At 38.7% G+C, this 14,650-nt stretch overlaps 1 non-coding gene across 1 annotated transcript; it reads left to right on the top strand.

Annotated features, from left to right (window-relative positions):
• Positions 1-14,090: 14,090 nt before the first annotated feature.
• Positions 14,091-14,162, top strand: TRNAH-GUG (transfer RNA histidin (anticodon GUG)). Its single transcript has one exon. It is a non-coding gene; the product is annotated as a tRNA-His (tRNA).
• Positions 14,163-14,650: the final 488 nt, after the last annotated feature.

Here is a 14,650-nt window from a genome sequence, read left to right as displayed (position 1 = left end):
AATGCACAGGCAATAATATGTTCGTAAATCCTTCTGTATGTCAGAGAGAGAATGGAGTTCATTGTTTGCACGATCTCATTATGATTACTTTTCAGCTTCTAAAAATGTTGTAATAGTTTCCAGATCCAGCATTTATGCTATTCAGTATGTTCAGAGAAAATAAGCTCAATTGAAAACCTTGTTCTGAATGCTCCTCATCTGTGATTTTTTTGACTGAGCACACAGAAAAGTGCTAGTAACATGCATAGATTTCTAAACATTTGCTTCTCCAGTATTAAAAGTTTAAAACACCCCTTCCCCTTTACTGACAAATGCATAAAGGGCAGCTTTACATCAAGATCAGGCATGAATATTCGGGTAAGGACATAAAGACCAATCCACTACAGAACTCCTGTCTGACAACAGAAAAACTGCTACCAGTCTTTTACTATATATGCAACAGAAACAGAACTTAAAAGGAGTTAAAAATCTCAAAGAAGAGGCTGTCTCTGAAGCTCCAAAAATGAAGGTTATATGAGTGTTTCCATATATAATAGTGGAGCAGGAGGTGGATTTCAAACAATTATGGATTTTTGGATTCCTATAGTGTATGCCTTAGCTGGCATACTACACTTACTTCTCTATGTCCCATATTTGCTCATTGAAAGGAATTTTCTACATCAGATTTTTGATGGGGAAATAGAGTAAAATATATTCACCTAACAATGCTTAGAATGTTCCAGACAGAACTTCTCATAACTTTGGAAAATTCTCTGCTCATGTGTTGTTTTAATTACATTCTCAGACAAACATCCTCAGTTGCCTGTCACAGGCACAAGCTGTGAGAAGGTTGGAGGCTAGCTGTACTACCTAGAAAAGAAATCTGAATACAGAAGTAAAAAGCATGCATGGTGTCATGCAGTGCCACCTACAGCTGGAACTGAGAATTATAAATGTTTTTTTATTGGGACTATAGAGACATAAAAGTGTTTCAGCTGATGGAGCAGCGTTGTAGAATGGCTCTTGCTCAGCTGTGTAACACAGAAGATAACACTGGAGGCAATATTAGCCATATTTATTATTTCTTAATTTTTCTGAATTCTGACTAATTATGTTTCTTTGATGTACAGGAATAAGATTTTTTATCATATAAGATTTGATTCAGCAGACAAGTGCTGTTGATGTGAGGCGCAGTACAGGATGGATTGAGAGACATTGAGCAGTAGCCCTGGACCTTGGAGACGTGTCCTGAATAATTCATTTTTCTTTTCTGTGTTACCAGCGTGAAAGCAATAATGGGTCTGCAAAAAACAGTATCAGAAATAATATGTGTCTTTGTTAGGAGTTATGCAATATAGGCCAAAGCTTCAAGAACTTTTTGAGGTACAAAAAAGATGGAGTTAGGAAAGCTGAAACTTAGTGGGGGCTGAAATCATCAAGGTACATGAAGAGCAGCAATAAGGCCTTCTATGGAAAAAGCCAAGACGCCCCGTGACTTCTTTGCCTTGATTTTTACTGTTTATGTTTGTCTTCATGTATCCTAGGTCCCTACTGTGTCCTAAGTAAGACTATTATCAATGTCTTGGGGAATCAAGCATTACCCAGGGTCAAGAAGGATTGAGCGAAAGAGTGCTCAAGCAGGTTGGACATAACACAAGTCGCTGGGCCAGACAGAATGCATCTCAGGATGTTGTGGGAGCTGGCTGATGTCCCTGAGAGACACTCTGTGCCACCTTTAAAGTGTCATGGTGTTTTGAAGAGGTTTCTGATGACTCAAAAAAGGTAAAGGACACACAGCCTTGTTCATACAGGACAAGAAGGTGGGTCTAGGGAGCATCGTCTAGGGAGCATCAGGCTGGTCAGCCTCGCCTCATTCTGTGGTAAGATTATGATGTGAGTCCTCCTGGAAGCCACGTCTACATGAATGAAGGAGAACAAAGTGATTTGGGGTATGGATTTAGCAAGGGTAAATCATATCTGACCAACTGGATTACCTTCTGTAACATCCTGTATAGACAAGGGGAGAGCAGTGAATACTGTTTATCTGAGCTTAGTGAGGCCTACGGAGCAATCTTTTATGGCACACTTACAGCCAGACTGGTGAGATATATACAGCACAGCCAAACTATACAGTAGATGGAAAACTTTCTCTGGACTGCTAGGCTCACAATGTAGTCATCAGCATTATGAAATCTGTTGCTGGAAACCTGTGGCATTGTGTAGAGATGAGTCTGGGGATAGAAGTGTTTAAAACAATATTTTGCTTGCAGATGTTTTGATTATGAAACTTTTGAGCGTGAATAAACAGCAAAATTTTCTGTCTTCCAGACTTCTAAGGAACTGAATCCAAGCATACACTTTAATTTCTTACACTTTTCTTTTTTTCTTTTTTTCCCCCATAAATGTTATTCCCTTGTTTGAGTCTGCTTTTTGGTTACAATTGCCAGTTTATTGAAAGAAAGGCTGGTCATAGCATGGTAATTCTAGATCTGACAGAGGAAGCATCTCACTACACATGAGAAGTGACTACTTCCAACAGATTATCCCTTCACCATCCTTTACTGCAGCTTTTCTAAACTCAGGCTGTTCTGGAAGATGTTCTGCATTCATTCTAGCACCTTTCCAGTGGTGGCAGTAAGAATTTCTTTAGAGCTAAAAAGCCTAACTCTGATTTACCTAATTCTGGTGATAGGTTGCCTGATGGCTGCCACAAAAAACTCCACTAGCTGACATGACTTTTTTTTTTTTACTAGGACTTCCACCATCTAATGCTGTCAGAGAAAACATTTTCCCCAAAACCACAGCTGAAATATCTGGCTTCAGCATGTCCAGAACATTGCTGCTCTGACACATTGAAAGGCATGTCCTGTTCATAGACGAGACGTGCTGTTTCTCTGCAGGAGCAAATACATCTAGGGGTAGTTTCACCTTAACCAGAGCAGAGATAAAACATGAGTAAGGAAGCAGTGTCCAGTTCAGTCTTGTCCATGCAGGAGAAGACTCAGTGGGGATCTTATCAATGTATATAAATAACTGAAAGGAGGGCGTAAATAAAATGCAACCAGCCTTTTTCCAGTGGTGCCCAGTGACAGGATCAGGTGCAATGGGTGCAAGCTGAAACACATGATGTTCCCTCTGAACATTAGGAAACACCTTCTCACAGTGAGTGTGCCTGAGCACTGCACAGGTTGCCCAGAGAGATTGTGAAACCTTCACCCTTGGAGATACTCAAAATCTGCCTGGACAGTCCTGTACAACCTGCTCTAGATGTCCCTGCTTGATCAGAGGAGGTGGATCGGACAACCTCCAGAGGTCCCTTGCACCCCCAACTGCTCTGTCATTATGTGATTCAGAGCAGTTTTTTCTTGTAGAAGCTGTGGCATGCTAATCTATCTTGTCTAAGAATAGTCCCGTTCTACAGTAGTTAGCAGTGTTGGATACAAAGAAACAGACAGTAACATGCCAATCTAACATGTATCTGAAGAACACAATCTTTCTATAACCATGTAGCAAAGCAAAGAGTTCCCACAGTTGCGCAGAAAGGCAATTTTGCTCCTTCTTCACTTTCCAGTTTTGCTTTTTTTTCGGCATATGCATATTGGGGACCAAAATTTAAGTCATATGAATAAAATCTCAAAAGGTCTAGGTATGTAATAGTCAGATATTAGGCTGCTACAAGAGGCAGGGAAGAGGAGTGAGATGCGGTGGGGTTTATGAACACCAGTTCCCAGAGGATCTTAAATTAGACGTGCAAAATAATGCAATTTAATATGGAACATGCTTTCTCTGTGTTTTGGAGACAAGCTCATCCGTCCAAGAGAGCTTTCTAGGCTTAATTGGTCACAGTTTCTGGTAAGGACAGAATGTTACAAACAAATCCATGAAACTTTGCAACTTGGAACAGAAACATGTCACACATCTTAGAAGTTCTTGATTCATGCACAGCAGTCAGCATATGCTGAGTCCAAGGAGAGCAACGATCAAGAGGGAAACTAGTATTAGGAAGAACACTTCTTGTCATAGCAGATTTTCTTTTTGTACCAGACTTTGAAAAATGAGGACTTTCTTGGAGATTTATGAATTGTAGTATCGTTGTATGTCATTATTCTGATTTTCATGATGTTTGGTGTTTTTCCTTAAGCAATTGTTGCGGACAGAGGATTATATAAGAATTCTAATTTTAACCATGTAATTGTAACTAATAATAATATACTGATAAAAATGATATGTCTGTTTTCATTCAGAGCATCTAAAAAAAGTAGATGTCTGGTTTTATCCCCCTTCTACACAGCTCCTTCAAAAAATGTGCTCTCTTTATCTCTTAATGGTTTCTTAGCAAATCTCATGATTTTTAAACTGGTCTCCTGCTTTTGAAGGAGAGGGCTGAGCGATTTTTCTGCTGTCATGAGAAAGATGTGAGATACAGCAGGCAGTGAATGAAGCACTTCAGCATTGAATAAGGCATAATATGGTTTCCTTTGGTAGTCAACATCTTAGTTTCTTTTCACAGAAAGGAGTTAGCTTTCTAATGCCTAGTGAAAAACAGTCTCAAGGCAGGCCTCTTTGTCCTTACAGGGCCAGTAGTCTTCATCAGTGGGTCAAGACTCCATGTAGATAAATTTTTGATTCCTTGTACTTTTATTGGTGCTTTAAACAAATAAGATCAATAAGAAAATACAATTAGCTGAAACAAATTACAAGACCCAATGAGCACCAAGACTTTGTCCAGAAGACCTATGCAGATCCATACCCTTTCCTGCAAAGGGAGCTTGTTTTACTTAGCAGAAATGCTCAGTTAAATACTAAATTGTTGAAGATTTGGGGGTGAGAGGTGGGAACAGAGGGGAAGGGGGGGAATCGCTTAACCAGATGTAGTAAGTCAAAAATTACATGAAATGTGTTATTAAGTCTTAACAGATAAATAATTTGGTGTGGTTTTCATGGGGCATAACTAAATATAACCACATCTGTATAAACTACTAATACAGAAAAAAAGCCCCATGCTCTGTCTTTGACAGTAATAATAATGTCTTTATGCTGCAGTTTTAGTCAAAATGAAGTCTAAAATCAGGATTCATTCTATCATTTAAGTCATGCTAAAAAGTATGCTATGACTGGCATGACAGTTACCTCTTTCTGCTTCAACTTATTGTTTGTATAGGGCAATAACATCTCTGAAAAACTATAAAACTCTATTGCTTAATACTCATAGAGGCTTTAAATATTTCCAACTGGTTATCATTGTTGAGACTGCAGCTAGTCATTTGAACTGGAGCCACATTTAGGACAGTATTACGGATACTGGTGTTAAAATTCTACACATGTGGTGGGTGACCTTCCTCCATGTGTTTCATCCCCAATTTGCAAAGCATTTTTCTATCAGCCACGGTTAGTTTACTTTGTTATCTGGATTTTACAGAAATAAGAAAAATAAGGATATAGTCTTATGTCTTGCTGAGGACTGGGAGAGAGGAGAGAACAGAAATCAGATTTCTGGGCTGTCAGTGATTTGCTCTCCTCAAAAATACCACAGCAATGAATTCACTGTAGTCTGAGGACACTGATAGTGTACTGTGAAATGAGAGAAGATAAGGTCATGTTTGATAAACATTTCATGGTACTGGTCATTGCAGGAGAAGAGATTAATTGCCTCAAGGTTACTTTAACCTTTTCAGGTTACATTCATCTAAGACAGCTCATGTAATAATTTGGTTGGTAAATACTTGATTATATAAATATTTAGATCCTATAGCTGTAATCACTACTAATGCATCCTAAAAGGAGGTTTATCATGCTTGGGAATATATCTGATTTTGAAATAACATTTATCATTTATATAATTGAATTAATATCTAGATACCATAGGCAATGTACTGCCTCTTCTGAGAAATGGGGATTTGCCAACATTAATAAATTAAATTCTCACAGTGCCTTTGAGAGGTGGAAAATTCAATTATACACAGATTGAATGACATGCCTACTGTGGTCAGTGGATGCAAGACTATGGACAATTTTCCCAGCCCCTTTCATATTACAGACAGGTGAGTTATCAACCATAATGTTCAAGCACAGCTGAGCTAGGTTAATATTATTGTTCCCTGACACCGTCCTCCAAAATCAAGAGTTTTTGTATTTCACTCCTAATTGGTCTTTCCTACCATGAAAGATGTTCACGGAATATGAGAGGCCCCTTGGAGGGTGAACACATGGCTTGTTATGCTGGAAGATGTGAACTGGTTATAACCTTTGGTGAATGTAGCGGTGCTTAACAGATGAGAAGTGGCAGCAGTAAACCTAGTTCAATTACAGACAGAACAGCATGTGAAACTGCAATCACTTTACAGCCCCAGCCTTATAAAAAACTCTCCCCCATCACATGTTTAATATGATTCTGATGTAGATAAAAAAGGGAGGGATACTGAGGGATATGGTAAGGCAACAGCATTCCTGCTTACGAGAAAACCTTGTCACTTTGCTTTTGGCCCCAGTATAAGTACTTTCGCCAAAAAAGGTACAGATTTTTAGTTAAACAAATCAGATCGTATCACTGAATAACCTGAATCATTCAAACGTTAAAAATGTAGACATAACTGGTGAAATTATTATAAAATAATAGCTCCTTTTTTACACAATCATTTAACAGCCACCAAGTAGATTTCAATGGTGTGAATCAATCTCAAGGGTCAGACGGTGTTAATCAATGGCCTTAATTCAGTTCTGAGGTTTAGGTTATGATATTATCCAGCTCCTGGACTGATTCTTTTATTTACCTGGCAATCGCTTAACATTTTTTTATTTCACAGATATCAACCAACTAATTATTTGAGCTTTTTAAAAAGTAGATATTCTCTAAAAATATTTCTTCCGCATAAGAAAATCTCTTTCAAACCAGTCAAATGCTGAATGAGGGGTCACAGGTTAGATTTCTCAAGGAAGCCTGAAGTTTGACATTATTTTGCTTGTTCCTTATGAACTCCTGCCAAGTAAATCTTAATTAGCTCACAAATCTAAGTCAGATAATTTTTATTTTTATGCTCTATAATTTTATAACATAACAAAATATCATGAATATGGACTCTTTAGCACTTTTAGCTGCATGTAGCGCATTAAGTAAGATAATTGGAACATTTTTAAACAACATACATGTGGGGTTTGAGTGGTGTCTTTTGTTTAATTTTTGTTTTGCATTCAGCATATAATATAGTGGAAGACCTCAACATTGAGTGTAATGTCTTTCTAACTTTAGGACCGAAAGCACTGGAAAGTTCTGCCACCTCCAGAGTTTAAAAAGTCCCTACTAGCAGCAGCTCTTATTTTGTCATCTCCTAACCCCCATATTCAATATGTAATTAGCACAACAATATCTGACTATAATCATCTGAACCCCCTTATTTTAGCACTAATTAACAAACATTACAATAAATTTTTAAGTCTACTGGTTTGTTACCAAGAATAGAAAATGCATTTATGTATGGTTTATAGTGTAGGTTGTTGAACTGGTGCTTAGGGAGCAGACGGTGCAGCCAATATAAGGGTCACAACTGAACTGACAAAAAGTATCCCCAGAGATATAAGAGATATAAGATGGTACATAAAAAAAAAAAAAAAAAAAAAAAAAAAAAGAAGACAAAAACTACAGTATCTTCTCATTGCAATCTGAAAAGCCTCACAGAAACAAGACAAGCACTAGCATGTATGTAGTTGACATCTTACTATTGCTTATGGGACAGTATCAACAGTGAAATGAATTTGAGCTCTCATCGGCCCAATGGTATACTGCTGTTCTCTCATTGACAGTAACAGTATTTTACTAGACAAATGCTTAAGTTTTTATTGTCAGCATCATACAGAATGAACCTGTGATAGATTTGTAATATACAATCTACTATGCTTGTGAGGGTGTTTTCAGGACTAAGCCAGTTTCAAATCTGAAAGAAACATTAAAAACAGAGGTGAAAAGGCTTCTTGGTAGCCAAAAACCAGCAAGAGTAGTCCTGTATGTACATGGACTTAAACATTGGATCTTCTGAGTAACAGCAGTTCTGGTGGTAACAATGTTACCTTTCTCTAAAAAAAATATTGGTAGCGGAAGTGGCAATACACCTAAAAAGGCTCAAAGAAGGAACCTGAAAACACCTTTACAGAAGGTGAAGCACCATGTGAAGTTTTAGCAAAGTTATACAAGGATTTGATCAATTTGCACAACAGTCTGCATAACTTTTTATGGATCATCTTATATTTTATCAGTCTATTGCTAATTGTGTTGTGACATGGTTTTACACAAGGCTTATAGGCAGCAGCTGAAAGACAAAAGGAGTTTATAAGTTTCCTTATAAAAACATTTTGTTCTCCTGTGTTTAAGCGCTGGCAGCATTTTTCTTGCAACAGCGAGGAGCACAGTCTGATAGTTGAAGATAAATGCTGAGCTGCAGCAGCAATATCTGTGAACAGTTACTACAGCCACAGGCACTATGAGGTGATGACAGTAGGCAAACATGGCTATCATGAGACTTCAATACAAATATCCATCAGGGCAGCAAAGCAGACTCCACAGCAAAGAGCAGTACTGAAGCTTCAGATGTCCAGTGTTTGCCAGGCATGGGATAGTAGCAAACTACTGCTGGAAGGGTTATGCTATGCTGCTAATGGCTGTTCACGTATTAGAGGAATTAGACAGCTAGTTATTATGATGAAAGTTTCAGGAAACTAACAACATCCTTCAAATTGAAGAAGCATGGAAGCTTGGGATGCATACAGTAGAAAGAGGAGGGATTCATGGTTTCTGGTTGATGCTAACAGGGGACAATACTGCCTAGACCAAGATGAAGATAACAAGGTGCTTGGCTGCAGATTTGTGGCTGAAATGTCATTTCATTCCTTGTTGCATAATTCTGTTGAGAGAAATCTTCATATTGGAGCAACAAGCCAGAGAGATCTGGTTTGGGTTTGTTTGTGGTTTTTTTTTTTCCAGCAACAAAACCTAAACCTGATTAAATATTATTCTGGGTGTCATGTGTACCTTGTTTTGTGAAAGCTGAATTTCTGAGAGTCTAATGCATTCTCATTAATTTTTCTTTTTATCAAAAATCTCTTATTCAAGAAAATTATTTTGAAATCCTTTTCCTAACTTGAAGATGCTTAAATGTTCTCCATTATCAGACACATTTTGGTTGTGATTCAAATGACCTGATGACAATTCCTTTATTACAGCTGTCAGTCCTCTACACACAGTGTTAAGCAGCCATTGCATAAGAGAACTGTGTGAATATTTCCTTTGTGGCTTTGCCTCATAGTTATCCTTTTCTTAGAACAAGCTGTAAATCAAGTTAAATGTGGCTCCCATAAACTTTTTCCACCATTACCTTAGTTATTGCATGGAAGAGTTTCTTCTGAGCAACAGTACTGTCTGCATGGCCAAACAACCTCCATTTGCTTGGCTCCTCTGCACTATAACACCTCAAAGTCTGAGAATTCTTTGCTGATCACTTAAACAGATGGTCTTGACTGTAGCTTTCCATGCATCTACATCAAATTCAAGTATAAAAGGTAGGATTTCAAACCACGAGTCTCCAAACAATAGTCTGTTCTTGTCTGACATGCTCATTATGGGGGGATATATCACTTCTAAACTGCCTTCGAGCTAGAACAACTTCCAAAAATAAAAAGTAAAGCAAATACTGGTCATTAATTAAAACAAGTTTTGGCATATGTGTGCCATGCAGACTGAAACACAGCTGGATGTGTATGTGTTAGCTTTCAGTCACTGTCACTGTTCCTCTAAGGTTTCCCCTCAGCATTATGTGAGGCAAGTTTCTGCACCAGGAGAATTCTAACTGAGGGGTCATGGGTTGTTTTATGGATTTCCTCAGGCACACATATGTTTAATTTGCCAGCCAAATTTACTTAAAGGCATGTTTATTACCCAGTGTATTGTTTAGACACTATGAAAATTTGTGTCTAAGTAAAAAAAAAAAAACAAAAAACAAAAACCCCCACTAGCTCTTACATTAAGCCAGTACTAACATAGCATAAGAAATTAATTTTTAAATTATTTTAAATGGTAAAATGTCCATCATCAGCCTCACATTTTGATAAAAGATGTCTTTTAAAAAATGATATTGAAAATAACAGTAATACACTTCAAAACCAAGTTTTTTTGCCTTTCAATAATACACTGCATAAATATCCTAATCATTCTGCTGACTGTGTTAAATTCTCGTATAATCTGTCCACACACAGTAACTCAGACAATTAAAAATAAGTATAATAGCAGGCTTAATTTCTAAATTTTTCCCAGTTGCCGAGATAATACTCTGTTGCAAATGTTTAGTTTAACCACAAGGGCTTTTCTGTCTCATTTAATGGTATGATGATCAAATTAGGACAATTGGAGTGGAATTTAGTTTATCAGAGAGTTTGCTTTGAAACACACCTTAGGGAGGTGGTTTGGGTTTTGTGTGTGCGTGTGTTTGTGTTTTGTTTGTTTGTTTTCCCTCAGAAAATTGCACAGAGCTTAGCAGCTGGGTCTGCATCATTAATGTAGCCCAGGAAAAAGCCTCTTGCTCTGAGGCTGTTTTACTAAATGTAAGAGGGAAATAGCCCATCACATGTACCCATGTGTTACTTTTTGCTGATATGATTGCACAGGAGCAGAAATTCAGTGCAGTGAAAATTTAAGTCATGATACACAAGGAAAGAAAGGTAGTAGCATAAGGGGAAGAGAGATGACAGGGTGACAGGATTTTATTGGCAGCAACAGCATAATCTTAACTGTAGCACTATCATTTCCTGCAATACCAAAAACGGTATTGCAAAGTGCTTCTTAGGGCCATGTCTTGGGACAGAGGTTTGCTCTACTACTGTAAATTAGGATGCTTATGCACTTAAGAGGTCTTGCTGTGCCCAAAGAGCCTCACCTTGATTACAAAAAAAGATGACATCTTTCAAAATCTACTTGCTTCTGGGTTTTTGTCTTATTCTGAAGCCCCCTTTTCCTTGATGTTGCCATTGTCTACTCTAATATAAGGTAACTTTGGCACCTGTGAGCTAAATTTTTTCTTGCTTCTCTTACCAAGTTAGGCCCAACCTCTGCTTCCTGGGTTATTTTAAGTGGGGAAATACTGGAAACGCAGTGTGCCAGGATTATTTCAAGGAGACCGACTTGCATTTAGTACCACTAGGTTAAGATTCCCAATTTCTGAACTAATCAAGCTTTTACCTAAATTTCAGCAGCCACAGCCAATTAGAGAAACATAACTAACAAGCTATCAAATCAAAGAACCTCTAGAGTCTTGTTTCGTATTCAGACATGCTGACAGTCTAATGCAACAGGTTTTTCCCTCGGTATCAACAGTAACTAGTCAAGTTTAACAGTTACGAATACACAAGCCTAATCAAAGGCAGAGAGAGGCATACTTAATAGTGTTGCAAACATGCTTTTGAGTTTAGAAGGTTTTAAAAATCACTTTTTTTTTTTTTTTTTTTTTTGTGAATGACGCCTAATATCACAGAATTGGTAGCTTTGCACTGGATTCTCTGACAATAATCTGTTTTGGTTTCAATTTAAGAGAAGCACTAAGGATGTAAGCAACACAGAAAGATTACTGAAGTGCCTTAAATATGTAAGCCTCAAATATGTAGATAGGCATTTAATAAAAATAAAGAGCATGTTATGGCATGTATGTGGCATGACACTGTGTGTATTACTGATGTAAAAGTCTTTTATTTAGCACACAGAATCTTAGCAAGCAATGCAAATAAAGCTGTACATATGTGTCTAGGTGCAGAAACATGGCTTTGCGCACTATTCAAATAATTTAGACCTTTGGATGAAATCCAAGACACTGCAAACACTGGACAAGATAAACCCCTAGAAATGGAATTAATTTGCAGCTCAGTTGTTGATGTTCCTATTATTATGCCAGCATATACAAACAACCACTTTGAGTGGAGTTATCAAGAAAAAAAAAGAAAAGAAAAGAAAAGAAAAGGGAAGAGAGAACAACATAGTCTGAATAGACTGGCAAAATGTTGTCTTTTTATTTGTGGTTAGCAGAAGAAAAATGAGCCAACACCTTTTTTCTTGATCATTGGGGGTTTCAGTGAAACAACGTAATCTATGTTCATTCACCTTCGCAAGAAGAGAAGCTAGAAAATTCCAGGCAATCTTGCTAATCTATACATTTAACCACTGATACTCATGACTTGGCACATCTAACTCCCAGCAAAAATGTAACACGTGCATTCACTGGGCAAGATCCATGATGCAAAGCCTCTGTAGATTCTGAAAATACAGGAGAAGAGGCTAAATGTTTTTGTGCCGACTAAGATGCTCATCTTCTAGATATTGCTTACTTCTGCAGCTCACACAGGCTTTATGGATGTTGACAGAGAAAGTTGTCAAGCTTTCAGTATCCCATTTCTTGGCACTCATTGACTCCCTCTGTTCAAGTTCTTAACTCAACTTAACTTAAGTTATAGAAAAGTTAAGTTATAGAAATGTGTTGTTTGTTGTGGTTTTGAAGGTGGGCTTTGGTTTTGTGGTGGTTTTTTGTGTTTTTTTTTTTTTTGTTTTGTTTGTTTTTTGTTTTTTTGTTTTATTTGGTTTTTTGTTTTGGGTGTGTTTGGTTTGGTTTTGTTTTTTTCCTGAAAACCAGTATCACTGAGGCTGGCCAGCCCCTCTGGAAGTCTCTAGACCTGCCATGGCTTGAGCAGGGTCAGCTACAGCTGGTTACCCAGCACCATCCATTTGGGTTTGAATATCTCCAGGGATGGAGACTCCACTAGCTCTCTGCGCAACCTGGTCTGCTGTTCAACCACCTTCATAGTAAATAAGTTTTTCTTAGGTTTAAAAGGAATTTTCTGTATCTCATTTTGTGCCCATTGCCTTCTGCCCTGTCACTGCATACAACAGAAGGAGCACGGCTCCATCTTCTTTATCCTTCCAAGAGATAATAATGCACATCTGTAAGCTCCCCTGTAAGCCTGCTCTTCTTGAGCCAAAGAAGTCCCAGGTCTCTCATCCTCTTTATAATCATACTGGCCCTTCAGTGGGCTCACTCCAATATGTCCATGTCTCTCTTGCACTGCGGAGCCCTGCACTGGACACAACACCCAGTTGTGTCTCTCTAACGCTAGAACAGAGAAAGGATCACCTCCCTTGGCCTGCTGCAGTGCTCTGCCTGACGCTCCCCAGGTGCACAGTTTGGAACTTCCTTTTGTTGAGCTTGGTGGCGCTCCTGTCAGCCCATTTCTCTGACCTGATGAGGTCCCTCTGAATGGCAGCACAACATTCTGGTGTACCCACCTATTCCTTCTACATTTTTCACTAACGAAATTGTGAAGGCACTTGCTATTATCATTTTTTTCTTGTTATCATTGTCAGGCACAGAATTAAAAAGTGAAACTAAATGGTGCAGATGAGATCTTTAAGAAGGAAATTATTAGAATAACTCTACCATAAGCACTTGTGTTTTGCAACATTAACTCTTAAGCCACGGCAGAAATCCTTCTTTGATGACTCACTGCTGCCAACATTCAATATTTTACTAGAAATCTTATTTTTCTACCACGCCTGTTCAAAACCTGCCACAATGTGCCAGCTTGCTGTGACAGTCCAGTGGCTGGCACTGTGTGCTGTGGCTACAGCAACCTTGGTTCAGATCTGACTTACAGCAGGAAGGAAATGTGTGTTTGTATGCTTCCTTTTCGACAGCTTTTAAAATAATTGCGTAACTTTGAATGTCCTTTCGCCAGATTTTGCACTGTCACTAGGCCCAGCATTGAAAACAGAAATAAGACAAAAGTTGTGTTTGGAGATAGATGCTGGCCAAACAGAAGGCAACAAAACATTTCTGCACCAGACTGCGATTGCCAAAAGGAGCAGGAATATTGTTCAGCCACTAGAACATCTGTGCCTGTCTTCTGCAGGCAGCTCTCTGTCGGCAGTGCTGGTTTTGGTGCTGGGATGCCCAAGCATGCTGCAGTAGTCACCTTGGGGAGGAGGACAGCACATAGAGTGCTATAGCCAGTCTGCGCTAGGTGGCAATGCTTGCATGGCTCTGCTGGAGGGGACAAAGAACATGAGGCACAGGGCACATCCTTTGTAGCTTGCCGTGATCGTATAGTGGTTAGTACTCTGCGTTGTGGCCGCAGCAACCTCGGTTCAAATCCGAGTCACGGCAGAGGGAAAAGGGAACTTTTTTAGCCCTCACTTTCAGAGGCTTGGTGCTGCAGACACAGCACGGGGAATGTGACATCCAGCCAAGCCAAGCCCTCACTCTGCAACAATTGCTGAACAGGCCGCAGTGTCTGAAGCACAGAACAAAACAGATGAGGGGAAGCAGTAGCTGCATGAAAGAAAGATCGTGCTCACTGACACATGATAGGGTGGTTGACACTCTTTGCGCCATAGGTTTTTTGTCTCTTTTTATGCCATTTCAAGCAGTTCACGCAGCTGTTGTTGTACTAAGGTTGTCTGGGACAGCGTCTTCACTGACTTCACTCTGTGAGGTTTTTAACATATCTCCTTTCTCTCTCCCAGTGAAGACTGATTTCTGTCTATGATTTGTCATCAGGGATGACTCACCACAAAAAAAAAAAAAAAAATCCAAAATAATATTTCAGGAAAGAGCAGCAAATGAGGCATGAAATTATGCGCAATGAATTTCTT

Source organism: Lathamus discolor, chromosome Z (assembly GCF_037157495.1).
Source record: "Lathamus discolor isolate bLatDis1 chromosome Z, bLatDis1.hap1, whole genome shotgun sequence".
In the NCBI taxonomy this organism is placed as follows: domain Eukaryota; kingdom Metazoa; phylum Chordata; class Aves; order Psittaciformes; family Psittacidae; genus Lathamus; species Lathamus discolor.
This window is presented reverse-complemented; position numbering and strand designations above follow the sequence as displayed.